Here is a 26,901-nt window from a genome sequence, read left to right as displayed (position 1 = left end):
ACCCCAAGGTGCGCTTACCGGGAAGATTCTAGCCTACGTCCATCCTGGGTCAGAGCTTCATCGCATGGGCCTCAGAGAGCAGAGCTCTCGCCTCTGCCCGCAAGAGTGGAGCATTGTGTCTCTTTGAGGCGTCTGCCCCTGAGAGGAGAGCTGTTGAGTCTCTGAGCTCACTTCCTCTTCCTCCCAGCGTCTGCTCCTCCCACCTACGTTCTAACCTATCAGGTCAAGCAGCTTCTTTATTTAATCAACCAATGACCTTCCTCCATCACTGGCTGCTTGCAGAAAACCTGAGTTCAGTTCTCAACATCCATTTGGTCTGTCCACAGTCACCTGTAACTCTAGTTCCAGGACATTCTGCACCCTTTTCTGACCACTATGGGTACTGCATGCACATGGCACACAGACATACAAGAGGGCAAAGCACCCGTACATATTATTTTGTGAAATAATAAATTAAATTTTTTTTTTCTTTTTTTTTTACTTTTTCGAGACAGGGTTTCTCTGTAGCTTTGGAGCCTGTCCTGGAACTAGCTCTATAGACCAGGCTGGTCTCTAACTCACAGAGATCCGCATGCCTCTGCCTCCCGAGTGCTGGGATTAAAGGCGTGCGCCACCATCGCCAGGCCTAAATTAAAAAATTTTAAAAATCTATAGAACTACTCTGATTTATTCTATAAGCAATCACGAAGAGATAGTATACAACTAAAATCTGTATTTAAACAAAATAGCAAAATAGTTCTGAAGTCTTTACATGTGTTTTTATTCTTCAAGCTTTTGCTTTTTTGTTCTACTTGCAGCTGGCCATCTTCCTTTCTGTTTCTGGAGTATTCTGTGCTCTAGTACTGGAGGAAGCACTATTCATCTTGCCTGCATAATTATTATCATCTGTAACTTTTTGAAGTGGAAAGACTTCTGTTCCTTCCTAAGTTTTTCTTTGCTCACTTTTTGAAACAGTTTCTTTTCTGTGTTCCTTTTCAGAAAGTGATGATAACAACTGGCCCTATGTAGTCAATAGTAAGGTTGTCTGATGAGGATCCTTTATGATACTGTAATTACCATGAAAATGGGTACTGTATTGTCTTCAATATCTTTTGTGTCCCTGGTTGTCTAGCATAATGCATTTTACACAATAGATGGTAAGTCATTGTCCTGTGAGGTTACTAAATAGTAAAGTCATTTGCTGATTAATATTTTCATTCATTGTTTTTCTTCCCACATTTCATTTTTTTAAAGATTCATATGGGACCTTAGAAATTAATCCAGATACTTAACATTTTTAAAGGATGTTTTCATTATTCAGATTTTGACTGTTGTTTGCTGTTTACATCAGACATTCTTTGTTATGCTGTTTAACCACATCTCACATTCTTCCCCTTCTTATTCCTATATCTTTTCTTATTTCTCTTTAGCACCTCAATTTTTCTTTTTCATTATAATCTTCCATACATTTAATAATCTCAAATCTATCAGATGATTTTGACAACATGTAAGTAAGCACTGCAGATGTATCACCGGGTATTCAGTAAATTGTTCTTGTATAAAGCATGTTAAAAGGTAGAAACCAAACCAATGATCTTAAATCTTATTTTATAAATTACTTTAAAAATAACTTAGAATCATGGTTTCAAGATGAAAAAAAAAATAGTATTCTATTAGTTGTATTTTACAACACACTAAACTTCACAGTAAATGTGAGTTTCTTATAAATATTAGTTGCTCAGTGCAAACAGACACCCTGAGATTTGTACAAGTTGGTGGTAGCCAAAGAGAACAAACTTTTAGTTCTTGTGGTCTTCCTGTTTGAGTCTTCAGAATGTGCCTCGCCCTCCATTTATTAATTTTAAATCTATGAATTTTATAAGTATTGTCTTCTATGATATATTTAATTGCTGAAATTTTCTGTGAACACGAACCAAATGTAGGTTACTTTTGTTTTAAGCCTTTGATTTACACAAGGCTGCATAGCATAGATAATGGGTGTAGTTTAAGAGAAGTGGCCAAGTGTATGCCCAAGCAGTGGAAAACCTGGAAGATTTTTGAGACTGAGATGTACACAAAGAAACATAAGTACGATGAGGATAAATTTGTGACTGTGCATATAATGATTTAGAGGCTGTGAGGACTTCATACCCTTTCTGCTTTATTAAAATAATTCATTTTCTTCTTTTCCTTGGAGATACATCTCTTTTTAAATATTTTTCCTGTGTCTGATAAACACTCTTTCTTATTTATCTCTGTATCATTCAGTTTTCTAATATATCAATTCATTATTAGATTAATTGGTGTGTGCATGCATGCGTGCGTGTGTATTCACAGGGATGCAGGTGGTTGCCAACTTCCCAATCCATTCTTGTAAGATTTTAAACTACTTAATTTTTTATTGTGATAAAATGCAATATAAAATTTACTATTTTAATCTTTTCAACAGTGCTGTTGGCATAGTGGAAGATTCCCATTGTAGTCCTTTTGAGTATAGAATTCAGTGGCTTTAAGTGAATATACAGTGCATGTAACCATCCCTAGCGTTCATTACAGAACTTTTTCATCTTTCCAAATAGAAACTTTGTAACTGAGAAACAAAACTGCTGGTTTGTCCTACTTACCCAGCTACTGTTACTACATTGTTTCTGATTTTGTTAGTTCTGGATGCCAGATGTGTGTAGTATCATATAGTAGTTGTCTTTTGTTATCTGGCCTTTTACACTTAACACACCATTGTGTCGTGTCAGAATTTTGATTTTAGTGTCATATCTTAGAGATTATATTAAATATCATGAAAACATTTTTTATAAAGAGTTTTATGGTGACTGGGAGGGAGTAGCACATACCTTTAATCCCAGCACTGGAGGCAGAGGCAGGCAGTTGTCTGTGAGTTCCAGGCCAGCCTGGTCTACAGAGCAAGACAGCCATGGCTACACAAAGAAACCCTGTCTCAAAAGACCAAAAAAAACAAACAACAAAAAAAAAAAACCAAAAAGAACCCAAAAACAACAGCAACAAAAAAAGAGTTTAATGAATTTTTGTTTTACATTTAGTGTTTGATTCACTTTGTGCTAATTTTTGTGTATGATATAAAGTAAAGTACATTTTATTTCACATGTGAATATTCTGCTTTCTAGTATCTGTTATTTAAAATTCTGTTCTTTTTAAGACCTTTGGCTAGTCATGGTACCCTTTTTGAAAACCAACTTTAAAATGTCCCATTATCTATAAATCTGGACTAATGCCTGTCACACTGCTTCAGTAATGTAGCTTTGTAGTAAGCTTTGAAATCATGAAGTTTGAGTCCTTTGCTTTGTTCTTTTTTAATTTTCCATGATTAGTTGTATTTGATGTTTATTGAGATAATTTGAGTTTTGATTTGTTTTTTCCCAAAAATACCTTCAGAATTTTGATAGAGATTGTGTTGAAGCTGTAGACTGCTTTGGGTAGTGATATTATCTTTGCCATGATTTAATATTTCAATCAACCAGTGGTATGTCTTTCCGTTTATGTTATTTTTAATTTTTAAAATGTTAATTTAGCTTTATATGTAGAATCTTTCACCTCCTTGGTTAACTAGCTTCATTCTTTTTCAGGTCATTGTAAATGGAAATGTCTTAATTTTTTTATCAATGGTTATTACTTTTATAAATTCAACTGATATTTGTATATAGTTTTGTATCTTGCAACTGTGCTGAATTAGAGCTAATTATCCTTTTTTTCTGACTCTTGCTGTATATAATAACTGTGAACAGAGAGAATTTTACTACTTTTCCTCTTTGGATGCCTTTCATGTCATCTGGTGTATTTTGCTTTGACTGGAATGTTCCAGTACTGTGTTAATGAGAAGTAGTAACAGTGGACATCTTTGTTTTATTCTGATTTGGGGAAAATGCTTTCAGTTTTTTACTGTCGGGTGTGATGATATTCGTGAATTTTTAGGCTTCTATTATATTAATTTTTAGACATTTTGTACATTTCTGTTATGTTTAGGAAATTTCTGGAAGAGGATTGGATTTGGTCAAATGTTTCTCTGTGTTATTTGAGGTAATAATGTAGTTGCTACTCTTCACTCCCCAGCCTCGAAATTTTAGTAGACTGTAGATTTCTGGAAATATATCAATGCCATTTAGAGGTGTAGGCCTGGCAATGGCACCTGTGAGTTTCATTCACATTTTGGATCAAATATATCAAGTCGTATGGCCATATTTAATTGTCAAGAAGAGAGCAGACAGGAAACCAGTTTTTGTAAATATCAGTATGCCACATTACCACTCACTTCTTAAATAATCATTCTATTGAAAACAGCTGCAGAATACACTGTTTCTTTGTATTCCAGTAAAGAAGGAAAAAATAAACATTGCCAATTAAACTATTGTGAATTCTTTAAAAATTACCAGTTTCAATAAATATAAAAAGCAAAACTTTCTGTTTGAATCTATTCAGAACACTTTTGGATTTACTCAGTTATTCCATCACATTTCCCTTGAACATACATGGAAACGATTGAAATATATTGGTTAAGGTACTCACTCTTTAGATGTCTTGGCATTCAGTCCAGTGTACCTGAATGACTTTTTTCCACCCGAGCTGTTGATGTGTATGTGTTCTGTGGAGTTGAGAGAGTTGGTGATATAGTACTGCTTAAAAATTTACTCTACTTCTAGCTGAGATTTTTTTTCTAAACCATTTATACATCTATTCTGCAATATTTAATGTTGGCATTTCCTAATATTTTCAGATTTTCAGCCAGTTAATGGGATTAATATCCTTTTCACAAGTGATCATTGATCTTCTTGCCTGAGTGCTGAGAGGTTGCAGTTGTCTTAGTATCACCAGAAATGGTAACTCTTATAAAGCAGGGCAAGCTGCCAAATCTAATAGCAGCAGTAATTGCCCTAATTGTATCGTAGCACCTGCCAACTTCACAAGTGTTAGTTTTAAAATAAATTTTCAAATTGGAACTATATAATAAATTTAAGTATAAATAATATAAATTCAAAATTGTGTGTGTGTGTGTGTGTGTGTGTGTGGTGTGTATTGGAGACAGGTTTCCATTATGTAGCTATGACTAAGTTAGACCTTACAGTATAGACAGACTAATCTTGAACTTATAGAGATCCACCTTCTTTTGTCTCTTGAGTATTGGGATTAAAGGCATGTGGCACCTGATGGCTCAGTTTTTATATTTTAACATTTGGGGATTTTCCCTTTAATGATGCATAGTCTAATAAAAATACTGTTTATTTTAAGTTACTAGACTATATTTTAGCGCATCATGGGGTCTGTCTTGGGAAATGATTCTATGTGGTAGGTGAGATGGATGACTACCTATTTTTAAGGGCATTAGGCAACATTTTGGAGCATTTCTTTGAAGTTATGCATCTGATTTTAGAACAATATAATAACAATTTTGGGAAACTAGTTTGTCACATGTGGAACTGACTCCTGAAAGTGCACTTTCTGTCATTGGAAATAAATATTCTGAGGGATTCTGGATGAAAATCAGTCAGGCATAGTCAAAACAATTTCTTCATGGTTGATGATTGAACAGATGCCTAATGTGCCTGCCTTGACTGTGAGATTATTGTTCTAAGATAAACTCATCTTGTATTTAGTGGTATTCCCTTTCTGACCGTTGTCAGTACAGAATAACATAGCAGTACTATTTGGTGATCAAAAGACCTGTGAGTTTATTCAAAGGCAGTTAAATACAGAGATTATTCTGTTTATAATTAAACGGTTAAATACATTAAACTAGGCAATTCATTGCAGTGTTGATTGGCACAGTGGAAAAGTGGAACTAAGAAATGGCATTTTTTCCTTGGCTGATTTGCTTGTAAAATATTGTAAACTTGACTTTTCTGGAAGCACATTCTGTCACTGATTTTCTTAGGATTTACCTGGTTTTAGGACCATTGTGAATTTTATTCATACTGGTAATAAGACAATTTTAGGGAAGTGACTCATGTACCTATCTACCCCTCACACACCTTAGCTCAGTTTTTTTATTTGTTTAGATAGATCTTGACAGAGCAGAAGGTATGCTTCTTATAAATCTGTCACTGTGACTTACCATTGTTTTCACTCCCCACCACTCCTGGTTTGCTTTTTTCTTTTGTAATCCCCAACCACTGTGACTTTATTGATGAATTATGAGCTAAGAGTTGAAGACACTGTCTTAAAGAAACAAGTTGGTTGAAGCTGGAGATGCCACTCGGGATAGTGTTCTTGCCTGAAAGGCAAAGCTGTGGATTGAATCCCTGGCATCATCATCAGTGCTGTGAGTTATAGTAATAATAATTAGGCAAAGCTGTGGGTTAGATCCCTAGCAGTATAACAACAAATGATTAAAATAAATTAAAAGGTCAGGTATATGTGAAGCATAAAAATGCAAAGCAATACGGTTTCTGTCTTATAGCTGTCTCTATCTATGTCTCTATCTATATCTGTATCTGTATATCTGTATGTAAACTCAAATCTAACATGGTGATAAATACCAAACTTTGGTTTCCTTTGGGAGGAAAAGGAAGGCATTGTTCTCTTAATACCGATTAAAAATTTCCTTACATTCGATAGTGAATAAATAGCTATTTATTCAGTAATACTTTATACTTCTTTGTATACTTAATCTGCTTTATAGTATTTTTTTTATAAATAGAGGAAGGCAGGAGATGTAGTTCAATTGAAGATTGTTTGCCTCTCATGAACTTGAGTTCTACCTCCAGCAAAAGGAAGTAGTAAGAAGTGACATTGATAGTCAAACCAAATTTACTTGTAGAAAGTACACGGTAAAATTAAACATTGTATGAGAAAAGTTTGAATAGAATAGATAATGGGAAATTATTAGTCGAGAAACAGGAATTCTGGAAATAAATACAGTACATGTAACAAAGGTAGCAATTTGTAAATTAGTAAAATGAAACTTTCCTGATGTGGAAAAAAAAAACTTTCAAATAAGGCACACTGGAGAAAACTTCTGGTAAAATCAAACTTTTGGACTTCAAGGACCAATAACAAAGAAAAATCAAGTTTCCTGGTAAAGTTAAATGGGCCTAACTAAAAAATTATCTGAGTGGTATTTGCTTCTTCTATGTAACCCTGTATTTGCTAAGGAATAGTGGGAAAATTTCTGTCAATTCTGAGATGCAAGTGCCGTGATCCTAGAGTTCTGTGTAGAGTAAAACCTTATCAACTGTGAAGATAAAACATGTTGCTTCAAAAGGTCTATGAACTTTTGATACAGAGAAATAATTATAGTACGTAGAAGTACTAAGCAAAATGCAATGAATCAGAGTAGGGAGCTCTTGACCAAAAGAGAAATGTATGCATTAAGTATCAACATCAGCAAAAATTTCAAGCCCAAATAATCAGTTGAACATAAAGTTGAATCTAAGAATTGGAAAGAATGTACTTTTTACGGGCTATACATTTTTAAAGAAAATACTTCTAATAAAATGGTAGGCATGGAAGAAAAATGACAGGTGAATAAATTATAGATGACTTAGTGCCACGTGTGCTAAAACGAATGGGAGTAGGCTGGAGGTTAAGGAAAACTGCACTGGTAGTGTGCAATGTCAAGGATTCCTCTGTACAGAGTTGGAGAAGGTATCTCAAATACTTGTTGGAAATTTGAGGAGAATTTCAGTTAAAGAAAACAAATGATCTGTTCATCAATACTCCCCCTATCTGTGCAAAAGAACTAAATATGTTTGAGAGATGAAGAAAGAAAAGCATGGTGGCATACAAGTGAAATTGCTGCGCTTGCAGGTCTTAGGAGGGAAGGTGGTTAGTTAGCTCATGGCTTTCTGAGCTACATAGGGGATGTCTTGTCTCAGTGAACAACAAACAAGGCTAAGTGGCATTGTGCAAGAAGAACTGCACTGAGTAGTAAGAAAGCGTGACACTGGTGCCACATATTCTGGGAGTATTTCTTGATGATGCAAAGCAGGCTGAATGAGAGGAACAGAGAAAACCACAATGGTGGAGGAAGGTCATTGGTTGATTAAATAAAGAAGCTGCTTGCCCTGATAGGTTAGAACGTAGGTGGGAGGAGTGAACGGAACAGAACTCTGGGAGGAAGAGGAAGTGAGCTCAGAGACTCGACAGCTCTCCTCTCGGGGGCAGACGCCTCAGAGAGACACGATGCTCCACTCTTGCGGGCAGAGGCGAGAGCTCTGCTCTCTGAGGCACACACGATGAAGCTCCGACCCAGGATGGACGTAGGCTAGAATCTCCCTGGTAAGCCACCTTGTGGGCTACAGCAGATTATTAGAGATGGGCTAGTCCAGGTGCGAGAGTTAGCCGAGAAAAGGCTAGATATAATGGGCCAAGCGGTGTTTAAAAGAATACAGTGTCCGTGTAATTATTTTGGGTAAAGCTAGCCGTGGGGTCAGCCGGGTGCCAGAGATGCAGCCCCGCTGCTCCTATTACTACACCACAATTGAAAGTGAAAAGTCTTAGAGGCTTGGTAGACCTGAAAGAACTGTTATCTGTGGCTACTGGAGTCCAGGGGTTCTATCCCTAACATGTGCCCATGTCCCCATGCATGGTTGTACCCTTCAAGTGTTAAAATACTCCATATCCACATATAAACTAAACCTGAGGTGGAGTGTTGGGTCTAAATTGGAGGTAGATGGTTGTCTGGACTAACATTCTCAAACTAAAAAGGAAAAATACAAAAAGGAAAAATACATAAAAGAATTAGAAATAGAAATAAAAATTCCAATCACTGAAACGAAACTCCATTTGTATTCTAATGGACTCAAAGGATCTGAGTGAACTGTAGACTAACAGATTTTAAAACTGTGGAGCAGCTTGTCCTCTGCTTTCCTCCTTTATATACAGAGTGTCAGCAGGAATGTCTCCAGAGCAGAGCTGTGGCTTCTGCTGTGCAGACGGTGATTCTGAAGATTTCTGTCATGTGTTGAGAGTGTTCACGGAGTGAGCCAAGGTGGAACTTAGTCCTGTAACAAACTGTTGGAGAACGACAGTGCGTAGACCTGTGAGAGAAATGTAGTAAGATAGTTCTGGAGCATTATTAATAATTCTGGTTATCATGGCTCACTAGAAAACTAGTAATATAAAACTTAAGGGGAAAACCTTACAGAAAGCCAACGATATAAAATAGAATGTTAACAACAATAAAGAATATTCCTAGGAATTGGAACAGGGTAAAAAATAAGTAGAACTTAATTTTTTTCTCAAAATTGTTAGTATAAAATTGTCAAAAAGGACTTTTTAAAAGATGAAATATGCATAGGTCCAAGAAACTAAAAATATGGCTGGTAAATTCTTCAAAGGGAGGAGTGGAAATTGAATTATCAATGTAGAAATAAAGTGGAGTTTAAAGATAAAAGTAACACGGGGCATAGAAATCAGCTGCTTCAGTCTTCAGAGGAGACAGGAACAATAGAAAATAAGAAATAAAGCAAAATTCCTAGTGGTCAATGAATTATGCATTAATACTAAAATGCGTGAGTGATACTGATAATGCACTTATAAGAAAATAAGCCAGGATATATTGTGAAGAAGAAAGATGTGAGAACAGTGTGGTAATACAACACTTATGGTCAGAAATTATGTGCAATTTCATAAAATCACAGGACAGAGTAGAGGACATGAAATGTTAATAAGATCTTCCTTTTGAGAAAAACAATGGAGAAATAAGGAATATTTTTTCCGTTTTTCTCAACACCATGTTGTTCTGTAAGAAATGCTCAACTCAAAGTAAACGTTACATTTGAATTAAAAAGGAGGATGACATCATTCGGGTAGCAGTTGTGATCTGGACCTCTTTAATAGTTGCACATAATCACAAACCTGTAGCTTCTTTATAAAATACAGTTTTCCATTACTCTTAAGAAATTGTTTTTTTGAAACTCACATAAGTATTTTCAAACATTTCTCTGCAGCATTTTATTTTTGCATAGAGTATTACTGTGGGGATAACCAATAATTCCCTTTTGCATTTGGATTTTATGCATGATGTATTTGTAGAGAATACCTTAAAATACTGATTTTTTTTTTTTTTTGGAAAGAAGGTTCCATACTGTAAAACAGGCTAGCCTGGAGTTCACTCTATAGCTGGCTTTGAACTTACGGCTGTAGTATGAAAGAGCGGCTGGGCTGTTCCGCCACCCGGCTCGCTTTACCCTGAAATAATTACACGAAACTGTATTCTTTTAAACACTGCCTGGCCCATTAGTTCCAGCCTCTTATTGGCTAGCTCTTACATATTGATCTAACCCATTTCTAATAATCTGTGTAGCCCACGAGGTGGCTTACCAGGGAGGATCTTAACCTGCATCTGTGTCAGGTAGGAGAATCATGGCGACTCCCTGACTCAGCTTTCTTTCTCCCAGCATTCTGTTCTGTTTACTCCACCCACCTAAGGGTTGGCCTATCAAATGGGCCTAGGCAGTTTCTTTATTAATTAACCAATGAAAGCAACAGATTAGAAAGAAATCACTCCCACATCATATGGCAATCCTGCCACAGCCTGTTGTGTGCTGGATTAATAGATATGAGCTACTGTTTCTTTACTCACAAAGTAATAATCTCTAGCATTTTTTTTAGTGGAAATGAGTCAGAATCTGTATGATAAAATAATGAATCATGAAGAGAATGTCCAAGAGAATGAGTCATGATTCTCAGGCATATTCTTGTGGTTTGTTCTGGGTTCTGTGTAGGAATTGCTCAGTATTAAAATAATAGTAATGAGAATAATCACAGAGGTGTGAAGGTGGTACTCTGGACTGCCCGAAAGGCTCCACCCCTTTTTTGAAGAGATGGATATAGTCCTTGGTCTTGATATGCCACATCTACTATAAACTTCTGAACCCTCCACCATCATTCAGGATGCATCCCTAATGGTTGGAGAAATGGTGGAGAATGTCATGGGAGAGACAACCTGCGGATCCTTGCCTGAGACAAGTTATAGAAAGAAAGTTTTACAGGTATTATTCTTCTCGTCTCTTTTGCTTGGTGACTGTGCTTTTACTGGATAGAACAGTTATTTTATTTTATTTTTTAATGGACGGGGTGGGTGATCTTGGGGAGTTTTGGAGATGGATGGCAGTGATAGAATGGAGGAGCGGTCTTTTCTAAGAGTAGTAGAAATTTTATAAAGAACGGGACCATTCTGTTTCTGTACTGCTTTTATTATTATTATCATAATAAAGAAGGTTGTATCATCGTTCTTGAATTACAAGCTTGAGTTGGTAGTAAGATTCACCAGGAACGTTTAGGTATATAACATGCAGACTTCATAGTAATAGCTATCAAAAACTTCCAAAAACCGGTAGAAAATGTTTAGAATGTAAATTATATTGTTTTTTTTTAAAAAATTTTGAATATGTACTTTAAAACTTAATTTGTGACAAACTTTATTATCTTTCCTTTAGCTGTGTTAATTGGCTGCTTAACCGTTTGACACCCTGATTTACTTCCCAGACATGACAATGTTTTAACATAGCTATGCGTTTTAATTAAGTGGCTAATTAAGTGCAGCTCCTTAAGTCTTACTTTCTTGATTTTTCCCTAGAGTAGTGGAGATTAAGTGCCCAGAGTTTAGGAAATGACTTTTATGATAGCTCTAGTCTCACTGCAGCTTAAAATAGTACCAACTTATTTGACTGTGTCAGGAAAATGTGTGGAAATTTTCTACAAATAAGCTTCACTATTTAGTGTATGATGATTTGTAATTCAAAAGTTACCTTTTAGACAGAGTGGTTGGAACTTACACCTGTAACAACCTGTACATAAATTGGCCATGGTAAAATAAAACTACACACTAGTAAAAGTTTATTCTTTTGTTTTTTGGCTTTTTTTTCCTCCAGGAAGAATAAGAATTGTAGCTTTTAAATGAGAGAATTTTGTATTATTTTTATCTTATTTGTTTATTTATTATTTTTTTTTCTAGCTTGGGAAGTAGAAAAAGAGACCTTTATCTGATCTTGTCTTCCAGTCCATTGTGAATCAAGAAAGACTCATTGAAGACTCCTTTGAGAAGAGTCTACTGTGAAGAAGGCAAACAGACAAGGGTGATAGAAATGAGCAGTTCTGTTGTGAGCTTCCTGAAGGCAAACAGACAGCAAGAATGGAGAAATGCAAACGCACAGTTCTGTCACGTGTTTATCATGGTCTTCTTGGAGTCAACACTGAGAACTTAGAAGGGAGTGAATTTAGAAATGACTGAATTTTATGAGTTTTAAAGAAAAAAAATGCTGTTCTTTTAGTGTGGACAGGCAATTGGACTTCAGATCTAGGACTGTGTGTCTTTTCTGGATATAGTCATCAGTCTTGAACATGCAGAAACACTTCTTTGTCCTCCATGAATGATGGCAGCTGTCTTTCACTTCAGCGGTGCTTCCAAGATGAATACACATAAATAGTGTGTGCCAAAACCAAAAACATACAGTCTGTGTGTTTATCACTAGAGCTTTCTAGTGTACCCTCCTTGTATTTGAAAAATTTATGCTACTCAACCTTAATTGTAACTTTTTGTCAATAAATAACCTTTCAAAAGAAATATGATTCATATTCATGTTTTGATCAGTTCTCTAATTTGTACCCATAAACAGCTTGATAGAATTGTAATTTAATTTTTTTCATAATTAGTGTGCAGTTCATGGTACAAAACTTACTGTTTGTTTTTCTTCAGACTTTTCTGAGACTTTATATTACTTTTATATATTTTTACAGTAACAATTTTAATACTAACTGTATTGTGATATCAGAGAAGATGATTTTAATAGAATATATTTTATTTCTTCTTTGACAATCCCATACATGTAAACAGTGTATTGTGATTATATTCTTTCCCAACTCCCCACTCTCATTCCCCCTAAGTATCCTCATCCTTCTTTGAAGATGATATCCTCCTCCTCCTGTAAGTCTCTGAATCCAATTAGTGTTGACTTGTGTTATTAGCTTGCTCTTGTGCAAGTAACCATAGCTACAGCAAGTTCACAAGTAGTAGCAGTTATGCCGTGTCTAGAGATAGCCTTTCACAGTATTCCTCCTCATCCTTTTCGTTTGCCTTTTTTCTCCCCTCCCTTCTACGCACGTTTCATGAGCCTTGAGTGGAATATGATAGTAATGTCCCATTTAGGGCTTAGCACTTGGTAGTCACCTACTCTCAGCACTTTGGTCAGTTAGGAGTCTATGAGTCTATGTGCTTGCTGCTGACTTTTGCTGAGAGAAGATTCTCTGACCAAGATCAAGGGCAACACTAATGTATGGATATAATCATAAATATTTAAAAGTCAGTTTGACAACATGTTCATTTAATAAAACAGTAGTAGGAGGTTCCTCTTAGGATGTGTGACCTCCTGAGCGGTGGGCTTTGGACCAGGTTTACAGGACCAGGCATGGATTCCTCCTTCCTGTGGAGGATACTTTAATAAAAAGTGTTTGGTTATTGGAATAACCTTCATGACGCTATTACACCATTGGGCAAATCTTGTCTGGAAAGGTTACTTTAGTGTGCAACTGGGTAATACTATTACTGGCTTTTCTCACCCACCAGACTGTATAGCACCTCCTAGCATTATGAGAGCTAGCAAGAAGGGTGTTTTCAGATCAGTTTAAGTTTGATTTCTTGATGTTTGTAACCAAAGTGTATTGTGTCTTTGGTCGTGGGATCTTTTTTTTTTTTCTTTCACACACATTTATTTAAACAATAAAAATTCCCCTAAATCCAACATATACCCAGAGCAGTGTAATGCTTTAAAAGGTTCATAGTGGGGGCTGGAGATATGGCTCAGTGGTTAAGAGCACTGACTGCTCTTCCAGAGGTTCTGAGTTCAATTCCCAGCAACCACATGGCGGCTCACAGCCATCTATGATGAGACCTGGTGCCCCCTTCTGGCCTGCGGGCACACATGGAAGGAATGCTGTACACATAATAAATAAATAAATAAATAAATAAATAAATAAATAAATAAATCTTTAATAAAAAAGGTTCATAGTGGTAGAGCATTTGCCTAGCATGCAGAGTCCTACATTTAATCCCCCAGAAGTATTACTAATAGCCACCTACCCACAGTGCAATAGGACTAGTCAAGAGGTTTGTAACAGCTGTAGACCCAACACAGGTCAGATGATGAACAGATCTGTTTGTTGTGGTCAGCTGTGACCTAGGTACCTTAGACAACAAAGGTGTTTCTTAACTACTCTGTCTGCTTTACTGATTTTCTGTTTGGTTGGCTTTTCAAGACAGGGTTTCTCTGTGTAGCCCTAGCTGTCCTAGAACTCACTCTGTAGACCAGGGTAGGCTCAAACTCAGATCTTCCTGCCTCTGCCTCCTGAGTGCTGGGATTAAAGGCTTGTGCCACCATCTCCAGGTCTTGTTTTACTGATTTTCAAGCACGGTGTATGGTTGTTGCCTATTTAAAGTTTAAGCCTATCTCTTGCCACTTGGGTTTTAGTGGTCCTCAGCACCTGGCATCACCATCTGCCAGCTCTTTTCATTCATCTTGGTTAAAGTTGTCTAAAATCTGTACTGCCCTCTGGAGAACTGTGGCCTTCTTAGATGGGTGGGATTGATGGCAGATACATTCTCTAGGGCTCAGAACTGGAAATGGAAGGGGTAGCTGATGGTGGCTACTTAGGCCTGCAAAGCTACAACAACAATCATGGTGTATTCCACTCACCCTGTAACATCAAGGAGAGAAGAATACACTGGTCATTTCTTTACTCGGGTCCACATCATAGTCAATACCCACAAGTGTTTCTTCATATGGATTTTAGAAACTTCACCTCTTATTTCTGAATGCACATGTCCTGAAGGTCCCATCAATTTCCAGGTCAATATTTCTCTTTCTAAGGTTGCCTTTGCTGCCTGATCCATCCCTTACCCCCCCCCCCAACACACTGAGACCACAAGTTCTGTATTTTCTTCAGGATTCACCTACTCCATACAGAACCTGCTTCTAAGAGGTAGAAGGAATCTTTTGGTACATAAGTACCCAGCTGGATAGGACCATAGCCCTGGTGCAGCTTGGGTTCTGACTCACATGACCTGGTAGCCACAAGGTGGACAGGGAATGATGCTGAACCACACTGTCTTGGTGTGTTTCAGGGGCTCCATTGTCCTTAGCTCTTAATGAAGCTGATCGAGCCTCTTGTGGTGGGAAGCACCCTGAGCACCATAAATCTCCCAGGGGGTAGAGTACATCTCCAGGCTTAAGCGGCTCAGCCTGGTGGTGTGGCAGAGCAGATGTTCCATAACAGCCACAGATATGGGATTCTTTAAGTAGTTGAATGTGGTGATCTGGGAGCAGCTGCTCAGGGCAGGCAGGAGGGCACTGAGCTGGGAGTCCCATAATCCTACAGCTCTCCCAAGTCCAGGGTCTTCAGGGTAGCTGCGACTGTCTCTAGCAGGACTCAGAGGGGCTCAGGACTTATGTTGGTCCATATGAAACCACTTAGGTCCAGATGTTTGAGCTGACAGATGCCTGGACGCTAGGTCAGGGACTTCAAGTCTGATTCTGAAAGCTCACAGTCAGCCATAGACAGAGTCTCCAAGGGGACCTTCAGGCACCTGAGCAATTGGTCCATTTGACCTTCAAGGAAGGAGACCAAGTTCAGGGAGAGCTTGCAGAAGCACTCCAGACTGAGAAACTGAGTGGTAAATTGGTTGATCTACTGCCCCTTCTCCTGGTGGGGGGAATGGGGACAGGTATGTAGATATGAGAGAGAAGGAACTTGCAAAGATTTCTCATTTGGGCCATGTAAGGAGCAAAGCTGGCCAGGGTGGACAGTTTCCAGCTGCAGCACACTTCCATTTTCTCCATATCGTCCAGGTCCAGCATTTCCAGAACCTTCACAATGTTCTAGAGAACTATCGTGGAGCTCTTCAGCTTCTTACAGTCCAGCAAGCCTTTTCTCCTTTCCAGCCACAGTAAGAGGTAGAACAGGCTTGCACCCAGGGCTCTTGGCTTGAAGCACATGTCTATAAACACCTTCAATGACTCCTTGGAACCTCTGTCTTGTGTTTTCTTCTTACGCTCTACCTCTAGAGAGCAAGCAACTGCCCGATCTCTAGCCCATATGTGTTCCAGAAGTCCTCGTGCAAAACACACAAACCCTGAACTCTCAGTTTGTGACTCCTAGGGTGAACCTTCTGATCAAGCAGTGTATCAGTGCCATCCAGTGTGGTTCATAAGGTCTCCAGGTAGGGTGCCTTCATCTTCATCAGACCCCCTAGTAGAGACAGGGGAAAGGCCAGATCTGCACCATCGCCTTCAGGATCATAGACCATTTGTGACTGAAGGCCTCCTTGAAGAGTGGTGGGAAGAGCTCCATGGGCAGATCCTACAGACCAGTGATGGCCAAGGACTCGACCCTCAGTAGGCTCCGCATTGCCAGCTGCAGGGGTGTGGGTGTGGCCTGGAAGTCCATCCTCAGGGATCTGCAGGGAGATGATGGGGGGGGGGTTCCCAAGCTGTCTGATGGAGCCACCAGAATATGTAACCAGGATACTCTAGCTAAAGGTACCACCCATCAATGAGCAAAGGCAGGAACTGGGTCTTCGGCTGGCGATATATGCAGAGAACCAGTGATCCACAACAGTCTCTGTGCTGCACTCCAGAGGCCAGGGTTCTCCTACTGAAACATAAAAAATGTCATTGTACTATACTTCCTGGCCAGCTATAGGATCCTAACCATCTCTGGTGGGAAAACTAGAGAATGTCAGTAGTCTGTGTTGTTTGAAGGGTCTTTCCCGATTAGTAACTTATAGGCAAGTAGTCCACGTCAAGCGCTGAGAATTTTACTTAATCCATTTTCCATTCTTGCATGTTAACTATGTTCAAATTCCTTTTTAAAAAGAAATTATATTTTAACGTACAAAGTGGTGGGTTTTTTTAAGGTTTTAAAAATATACACATACACACTTAGTTTTGGTAACTCACTCCCAATGCCTTTTCTGTCTTCCCACCCCATCCCTGATAAACTTGTAGCCCCCAGTGTTGCTCTACTCTGTTTTGATAATGCATGCTATGCTATTTCCTCACCCTTCTAAAGCCTCTTCTTCCTCAGAAAGAGTGATTTGTATTAATTTTTATACTAAAATTTGACAAATTGATCTCAAATTTTGGAAATTAATTTAATGGTATGGAAAGACTCTTATAAATTGATTTGTATGCTAAAATGAAATGTGGGAATACTGTTATACAATGAGATGTGAAGATATGAATGAAGAACTAAAACAGGAAAACCTGGCAAAAATCAGATTAAATAAGTAGACTTTCATAAATTAATTTAAGAAAAATTAGTTTAAGAAGTACCTGAAAGGCCGGGCGGTGGTGGTGCACGCCTTTAATCCCAGCACTCGGGAGGCAGAGGCAGGCAAATCTCTGAGTTTAAGGCCAGCCTGGTCTACAAGAGCTAGTTCCAGTACAGGAACCAAAAAAAAAAAAAAAAAAAAAAAAAAAAAAAAAAAAAAAAAAAAAAGAAAAAAAGAAAAAAAGAAAAAAAAAAGCTACTGAGAAACCCTGTCAAAGAAAAAAAACGAAATACCTGAAATTATTCCATAGTTAAGACCTTAATGTATATATTTAAGCTATTACAGTTATTAGCTTGTGTCTAATTCAGCCTGGTAAAACCTGAACTCATCATCTTTCTAAGCCTGATGACCTTTGCCATTGCTGGAAAAATGTATGCAGTTGTTTGAAGTCTTATACTACTCCAGTGACAGCTGTATCAATTTCCTCTATATTGTTAAGTTTGTTTCTTTTTAAATGTCTTCGCTTCTATTTGTATCACTCTTATGGTAAACATTTATTGGGATTATAATGGCAGTCTCACTTATACACTAAAGCTCACCCAATCTGTAGGCTTCTCCCTAGAAGCTAAAAGAAAAAGCAGATCTAATTGACCCTTGCCTCCCTTTCTCCTCCTTGAAATTTATCTTCTATAAAGGACTCATTCGTGGGCCTTTTATGACAGGGAAAGATCTTTGAAAACACATAGCTTTGCCTTCATCTTACCATGGTATCTTCTAGCAAGTTTGGAAAATGACCCTGCCTTAAAGCCATCCTGAGCACTTCATGTTTATGGTTTTTAACCTGACACACATGTGGCTTTTGCTATAGTCACCTCTCCAACATCGCTTCTCCCCACGAACCTTTTTTATATAGGATTATTCAAAACACTTTTATATTTATTTTAATTGTATGTTTACTTTTTCTTCTATTAGACCAAAACCTTATCAGTGGCATATACTGCCTTATTTTTCTTCTCTATGTTTAGTATTACATCTAATAATTGGTATGAATTGATATTTGTGGAAATAATTCTTTTTTTTTTTGTTTGGTTTTTCGAGACAGGGTTTCTCTGTGGTTTTGGAGAGGAACTAATTCTTGTAGCTCTTTAGTGATGGGAAGATAAAAATTGCATTGTGAAAAACTATTTCCTGCTTTGAATTCCTGAATAATCTTTTAAATTGGCCTTTATGAGGACAGTGTTTCACAGTTAGTAAATACTTAGTAAATGATGAATTAGTTGATCAATTTGAAATAAAAACTGGAAGTAAATATGATGGTGTTTACAGTTTTTATGTTCTGTTTTCATTGCTGGTTATTACAAGAAAATTCTGCAGTGCATATTTTCAATTATTTTTCTTTCTCTTTTTCTTTTTCTTTCTCTTTCCCCCCTCCCTCCCTCCCTGTCATTTTTTTTATAACTTTTGTTTGTTTGTAAGCATGGGTAGGTCAGAAGACATCTTCCAAAAGTCAGTTTTCTCCTTCTGCCATATGGCTCCTGGGGCAGAACCTGGGTGACCAAATTTGGCAGCAATTGCCTTTACTCACTGAGCATCTTGCTGGCTCAGTTGTTTCCTTTTAAAACTAACTTTGAGTGTAGTTTGTTTTTCTTTTCCTCATTAAATATCCAATTTGGTTCTCTTTTCTTGGCCAATACAAAGGTGGTATTTCCTGTCTGTGATATGACTTGGTTTATAGAAGCCATTGCAGCTGAGATGTAGAAAAGACAAGGTAATCACTGGAGAGAGTATGACATTGTCCTTCCTGTGAATAGAAGATATTGCTGTTGGAACACTGGTGAAAATTGGAATTGCCCACTTTACTGAATTGCCAATTAAATGTAATATTTAATTAGTATCCCCTTTTCTAGGCTGAAAAGTAGATGCCATTTAGATTTAATTGGTGTCTGCTTGAAAAGTTATTAATTGGTAGTTTTAGGTATTTTCATGTTGTCTCTGTGTGATACTAATTTCTAGTATGATTTATTCAAGATTCACTTATTCTTTATTAATTAAGAACTGTCTGTGGCTGTAGTTCAGTGGTGAAGACTTTCTCAGCCCAGGAGCCCTTGGGCTCATATATAATGCTGCAAAGGAAATAAAAACAAACCAAGAAAGTAGATAGAGTATTGTGCAAATATTGTTTCATCAAAGCTGTTAAGATAAGCAGAAACAGCTTCACAGACACTGAAATGTTTTACTCTGACAGTCATATCTTACCCTGAAGTCAGGATAAAGGATTTAGTAAAATTGTATTAACTACAAATCTGCTTTTCAACAACAACCTGCTAAACTCCTAATGTTTATCTTTTCATCATTTTGCAGGTAGGAAGTTTGTCTCTCCTTGAGAGAATGAATTCATCGTTAAATACTGTTCTTTCTACTTTTTATCCTCAGAGATTAGTTTCCAGATTACTCATTGGCGATTGTACAGCTCTTTCTCTGTCAGAAGGGTTCACTTACAGTTCTGAAGACTTGAACCTCTCACTCCCATCCCACCCCCACAAGTTCACACAACATCAGGCACTTCAGCTACCCAAGACAGCAGCCCTCCTACCTTGAAACTGTATAAAAGAGTCTTGTCAGATGGCTTACTTTGTATGATGAATTTTCATTTTCCAAAAATAGCTCAAGGTGAATAATCCATTTGATAGTGCTTTCTAGTTGAATTATTAAATGTTCTTTAAATAAAATTGCCAGTCATCACCAGCTTTTTTCTTGAAATAGGATCTTTAAGTTTAGCTTCCACATGTTTACTTATGCTAATTTGTATTTGTACTGAAGGCATAAAAGCGTGTCTTTTATTACTTCCATGTAGAAATAGACCTCCCATAAATAGAAAACTGCAGCTTATTCTATCACGGCTGTTGTTGGTTTCCCCATCCCTGAAATCACCACCTAACCACTATAACTGCGCATTTTGGGAGGCAGACAGATCTTTACTTTCTGGAGCTTACCAGCTCTAGAAACAATTTTATTTTAGCTGTCACAACACCTTAGCCTGTCTCTGGAACGAATGCCTCCCTATGGAATATTCAGCATGTTATTGGCAGTGGTCTGGTATTGGTTCCTGAAACTATATATTCAAGTTCTAATTCCCAGAACCTGTGGTGACCTAACTTAGCATAAGGACGTTTGTCTGTTTATAAGATTAATAGCACTGAGACAGGAGGGCATGTGGGTTGCCTGGTTGACTTAAGTCACTGACCAGTGTCATGGTGAGAAACAAGGGAAGAGACAAGAGCAGGACAGAACATGAGGTATCATGACCACAAGCCAAGAGACATTTGGAACCATCAAAAGGTGAAAGGTGGGAAGGATCCTCTTCAGAGCCCCTGAAGGAAGTGAAACCTGTCTGTTTATTGGGAGAAGTTCATCGTTTCCTAGGTTGTAACTCTTACGAGTAGGTAATGTTCATTGAGTTCAGGAGAAGAAGGTAGGGTTCTTTGAGTCTGCAGGGTCATAAGAAAAGTGCCAAACTGTTTCAAATGACTTAAGTTGTCATGTCTGTCAGGGACTTGTTAGGTAAGCTCCTATTAGCGTTTACTGAGAGCCTGCTCCTTGATCAACTGCCTGCTAATGTAAGAAGGGATCTCTTATGGAAGATGTTTGTAGAGAGTGATTTCTCCAGAGCTAAAAGCCTTCAAGGATGATTCTTAGAGATTACCAAGAAAATTTAGAGTAGCTATGGAAGGGTGAAAAATTGTAAGATTAGTCAGTTAAGGGTTTGGGTAGATGTGGACATCCCAACACAGTGGAGGAAAAGGCTTACCAAGTGCACATTGTTATAGTAACAGCCCATAGAAGATCGCAGGGCAGAAGATGCACCTGCAAAGATTGCAGGTGCTGTTTATTATAAGAAGTCCTCTTGGCCTTGGGTAGCCCCTTATCTTTGAGATAAAAGTGGTCTTCTGAAGTGGTTATATTTGACATTTGTAATTGAAAGGGAACATTATAGTAAGATTTGAGGAAGGACAGAATTTAAGATTTAAGCCCACGAAGTCCAATGAAGGAGTCAACCTCAGTTTCCTTAAGAGATCTAGCGGGTGAAATGGACATGGGAGGTGGCAGAGCTCTGATGCTCGGAGGGAGGTTGGTTCTGCAGAGAAAAGACACGAAGCGTGGGTTTCACGCACCCCAAGGAATTCACACTTGAAAATTTGGATATCTGTGTCTTATTTACAGCACCACTGATTTTGGAGGCTGGTCAAACTAAGGCAGCTGTGCTAGTACCAGAAAGAAAAAAAATGAGCAAGTATTTCTGTGAGATAGTCTGGGCATTGCCTACTGATAGCAAGGAGGGTTAGAAGTAATCATACACTTTTGAGGTAAGGCGTTTCTCAATGCTCAGTGTTCTGACTGAAAAATCTATTTATAGGCACATGTTATAGTCCTATATTGGATACAATAATTTTATTACTGTTAAATATATATGTAAATCATAAAAATATAAAGATATATTTGATTATTCAAATGGCAAGGGTTATATATATCAAAGCCACTGTGGAAAACAGTATTTTATGTTTATACACTTTCATTTTTAATCTTACAGTGTCTGCTTTGTGAAACTTCAAATATTATCTATACATTGTAAGTTAAAAAAAAACAAAACACCCAAAACATGGGCATGGCTTTTCTTGCCTAATAATGAAATCGTGTTTTAAACATGCTCTAAAGTTATTCAACACAGGAACATCTTTTGTTTTACTACCTAAAAAACGAGCATAAACAGTGGAGAGAGTTGTGGTTTTTGTGGTACCTCCTCAAGCAATGTTTTTATAATCTTTGCAATGCCGCCCTCTAGTGATGACTTTCCAACATGCATAATGCCTGAGAAGTAGGCCCTGTCTCTGGAATTTGCTAGTTCTTTGCCTTAGCCTGTGTTTTTCCCTTCTCACTGAGCAGTTTTGTTTTTTACGCTATGGTTTTTATTATTGAATGACATTAGGGTGATGTCATGATCTTTGGAGCAAAATCCAAAATTAATCATGAATTGTCACGTTTTCTTGTATTAACCTGTGTATTCCTTAATAATCATCAGCTTTATTCAGTTTAAAAAATTTACTCATTGAAAGTAGAATTTCCTATAACATTAGTCTGCTTTGTAGATGAATATTTGTTTTTTAGGCCCTAATTTGTTTTGGACTGTATTTTTGTACTCTCTAACTGAATTAATTAGTTTTTTTATAGGCTTTTCTGATAATTTAGTTTTCTACTTTCTCTCTCTGTATGTGCATCTCCGTTTGTGTTTGTGTATGTGTAAGTTTGCTGTTTGCTTTCTAGTGCAACTTTGACTAAATGCTTTTATATCTCTATCCACCCATCCATCGTCTGTCTATCTATCTATCTATCTATCTATCTATCTATCTATCTATCTATCTATCTATCTATCTAAAGTTTGTCACTATTTGGCTTTCAATATAATAGGTGTGTAATTTCTGTAATTTCCTTCATCTAAAAGTAACATCAAGGCTTGGATGTGACTCAGTTGGTAAGTGCTTGAAGCACAAACACGAAGACCTAAGTTTGAATCCTAATAAGCACCTATATAAAAGCAGGGCATGGTGACATGCATCTGTAACCCAAACCAAACAGATCTCCAGTATTTCCTGGATAGTCAGTGAGTTCTGGGTTCTATGAGAGACTTTGTCTCAAGAAATAAGGTTGATTTATAGAAGAGCAGCATTTAATATTGACTTCTGGCCTCTGTGCACACACACACATAATACATAGCATATATCATAACAAAATAAACTCTTTGAAGTGATTTAAGGTATTTTAAAATTTTGAGATGTATGTGTTTAAAGTGTCGCTAGAAGAATAAAGCTTGTGTGCTTTCCTCCCAAGAATTTATTTTTCTTTAGATAAATTTAAAGCGGTGTTTAAAATGTTTCCCAGCCCTTGAGGATCATAGTGTTCTCTATATGGGTTATGAGGTGTTGCATGTGTGTGTTCCTCGGATATGCTTCATTTCTGACTGCTTCAGTCATTATATATTTATGAGAATTATATTAAAGTTATGCATTGCTGTTGTTTGCTTATTATTTTCTCAGTTCCTAACATGTTTTAGTTATACATTTTTGATTCTTAGAAAGTCCGTTATTAATATCTTCATAGTGGACTTCACTGTTTGTTAAATAACAGTATCTTTTTCAATAAATCTTGCAGGTTATTTGACTAGCCAAAAGGGCGGGGGGAGGGAACTTGACCCTGTTTCCCACTGTGCATAATTATTAAAAATTTATATGTGAAAAGCAAAATAATGAAGCCTCAAGATACCTTCCTTGTCTTCAAGGAGGTTAACATTTCTTTCCTTTTTAAAGCATGGAGAATGTTACTGTCTGTAGAGAGGAGAGTACTGGGGGTTCCTTCCAGCACTTACCCTGAAGAGAGGAAGCTTAGAAAGTGTTTCTTTTGTTAAAAAAATTGTCCTTTTCATTTTTTCTAGGGTTTCATGATTTTTTTGTGTCTCTTGGTCATGCATATATTTCTTGTTATTGATTTTCAGAATTATATAACTTTTTCTGTATTTCTGACCGTTTCATACACACATATAATTTGTTGTGATTATATTCAACTTCCCTTGTTACTTTCTGTCATCTTCCTTCCCCTCTTGATCCCTTCGTCTCACCTAGTCTCTATTAGAGAAAATTACTCCCTCTTTCCTAACACCCATTAGCAGTCATTAGCTTTTCAGGATGGGGTGGAACCTCATGGTCCCCTCCTCTAGCCTTGATAGAAAGTTGGAGGACCCAGTCCTGTGTAAATATCCATCTGGATGGCAGCATTTCAAAGCAGTCTTTGCCATCATCTGGCTTATAATGTTTTCCTCCCCTTTCTTTTGTGATGTTCCTTGGCACTAGAGTCGAAGAGTGGTGGTGATCTGTTATTTAAAGTTGAGCACTTGTCGGTCACTTATTCTCCCTTTTTTTGACCAGATAGGAGTCTCTTCATTAGCCACTATCTCTGCAGAAATGAGCTTCTCTGCCCCTTCCCGAGGGCTGCTCTAGTCTGTGGACATAAACGTAAATATGTAGAAGGCAGTTTGATATGCCCATCTAGGGAAACAATAATGTGTTCTGCTTTGACCTATTTCCTCCCCTACCATATGCTTTTGTCAGGGTTTATGCTATCAGACATGTACTATATCCCTTCAGTCAGAATGGCTATTTAAGAAATAGCAGATTCTTGTGAGGTTGTATGGAAAGGGGAGCTCATATTCAATGTTGGTAGGAGTGTACAATGGTACAGTCACTATGGAATTCCATATGGTGGTTTGTCAGAAAGTAAATGCAGAATTTACATATGATCCAGCTAATACTCCTGGATATATACTTAAAGAATGTTGACCAGCACATCCATGTTCCACAGGGGTCTGTGCAGTAGCTAGGAAATGAAACCAGCCAAGATGTCTACCATATGAAGAATGATACTGAAAGTGAGAGACATATACATAATTCAATTATAATCAGGCTTAAAGAAATGAAACTATAAATTTTTCATGAGAATGAATGCATCTGGAAAATACGGTACTAATTGAAGTAAATCAGGCGTGGAAAGACACCGTTCTTCCTCATATGTGGATTCCAGCTTTGGATATGGAGTTCTGTATTTAAATTTGAGTCAGTATCTATAAGGGCCAGGAAGAAAGAAAGGGGAGGTGAGCAACTAGTGAGGAAGATATAGTAAAACACAGAGGTCGTGGAACTGTGTGTATTGGGGTTAGATGGGGGATACTAGGTGTTAAAAGACTTATACAGGGATCAAAGGGTTCAGGTAAGTGGAGTTGGAAGAGGGGTAACAAAAATAAGGATTAGTGATAAAGCCATATGTAAACCTGCTACTTTATAAACTAAAAAAATCATATCTTAAAATTATGCTTAAAATTAAAAGAGAGCTTGCTGCAGAAATTCTCCTTATGGTTAGATAATTCTGCTTCCAGAAGTCATAGATTATTAAATAAGAACCTCAGTGCTAGGTGTGGGATACCTCCTCTTGAGTTACTGGCCAGAGAGGTCACAGAGAGGGATAGATGCTATTGCCCTTACTCTTGGTTGCCAAGCAAACTAGATAATCTGGTAAGACACTGTACATTTAGATTACAGGGCACTGAGAAATCGAGGTGGAACTAAACAGAAGCTTCCTCCCTATTGGCTAGCTTTCATAGTGCCAGAAGGTGCTCTACACATAGCTGGGAGAGAAAGCTTACCAAGGCCTAGCTCTAGACCATGTGTGATATAATACCTACTTTCTAGGCAAGATATGCCTACCTGTGTAATAATGGCATGGCTGCTTTTGTGACTGGGTTTAAAGCTCATTCAACAGGAGGAGAACACATATGGTGGTTTACGTCTGGCTAAAAATATTTCCTAAACAGCACGGAAAACAAAACAAAGCAAGTCTTCAGTAGCATAAAGGAAAGGATTTATTACCTTTGAACACCGACAAGATTGTCTAATAGAAGGTTTAATAGAAGAACACACTGAAGAGTGCTTGCAGTGCATGTGCTTCATGAACAACTTTTGTCATCTGAGAAAGACAGAAAACCCAGCCAAAAATGAGAAAGAGAATTGAACAGTTTAATAAAAGAGGAGACTTACATGGTATGGTGGTTAGTTTTCATTTTCAGCTCGAGTGGAGTCAGGCACCTAGAGCTATGGCTTTGAGGTTTAATTGTGGAGGGAAGACTCACCCTGAATGAGAGTGACACCAGTCCAAGGCTGGATCCCGGGCTTCACTAAAGAGGACCAGAACAGAGACTGAGCTTAACACCGGCTTTCATCTTTATGAACTTCCTGACTGTGGGTACACACGAGCTTCTGCTGCCATGACTTTCTACCATAATGGACTATACCCTGAAAGCAGTATGCAAAAGAAACCGTTTCTAAGTTGTTTCTTGTTGGGTGTTTGATGACAGCATTGAGAAAAGTAATATAAGCGGCTAATAAAAGTGCTAAAAATTACTAGTCAGAGGGCTAATTCTGATTAAAACCATACTAAGATAACCTTACAACATCAACTAGAACTGTTGAAAATAAAAAGGGTAGAAAATATTGGTAGTAAAATATGAAGGCCAATGAAACATCTGTGCTGCCACTGGGAGCATAAATTGGGAAAATAATTTCTGAAAATTATCCAGCAGTATCTTCATAAAGTTTATGTTTATGTAGTGCATATGTCCAACAATTTCAGTAGGAATTGAAAGATAACCATAACAACACATAAGTCACTTTCATTGTTTTTATTAAGAAAAACCTGAAGATAAAAATGTTCATCGATAGTAAAATGGATAGATTGCATGTTCAAGTCAGAATCATAGAGACATGAAAATAGCAGTAAAAACAAATTATAGCTGTGTGTAGCAGCAAAGAAATTATGCAAACATTCTGTTGATCAAAGTAAGCCAACACAGAAGAGCATGTTGTATATTATATGGATATGAAACTCAAAAGCAGGAAAATCTAGAATGAGACTTCAGGACAATGGTTCCTTTTGTGGGGAAGGAAGTGGTCTTGGAGTCTTTTATGTTTAGTGATCTATTTCTTTCTTTTTTTTTTTTCTGCTACAACAGTTTTTATTCTTACCATTCTTTTTTTTCTTCAGGATTCTTTTTTTTTTTATTGAGAAAAGGAAAAAAAAAACAAGTTTCC

General features: G+C 37.5%; 1 protein-coding gene and 1 pseudogene across 1 annotated transcript in view; one reads left to right on the top strand and one right to left on the bottom strand.

Moving 5' to 3' along the window:
- Positions 1 to 26,901, top strand: part of Macrod2 (MACRO domain containing 2) — a 1,889,857-nt gene that overhangs the window by 14,828 nt on the left and 1,848,128 nt on the right. The gene's annotated exons all lie outside the window — the stretch shown is intronic.
- Positions 15,089 to 15,938, bottom strand: LOC106144300 (annotated as a pseudogene).

This window comes from Microtus ochrogaster, unplaced genomic scaffold, assembly GCF_000317375.1.
Source record: "Microtus ochrogaster isolate Prairie Vole_2 unplaced genomic scaffold, MicOch1.0 UNK3, whole genome shotgun sequence".
Lineage (NCBI taxonomy): Eukaryota > Metazoa > Chordata > Mammalia > Rodentia > Cricetidae > Microtus > Microtus ochrogaster.
This window is presented reverse-complemented; position numbering and strand designations above follow the sequence as displayed.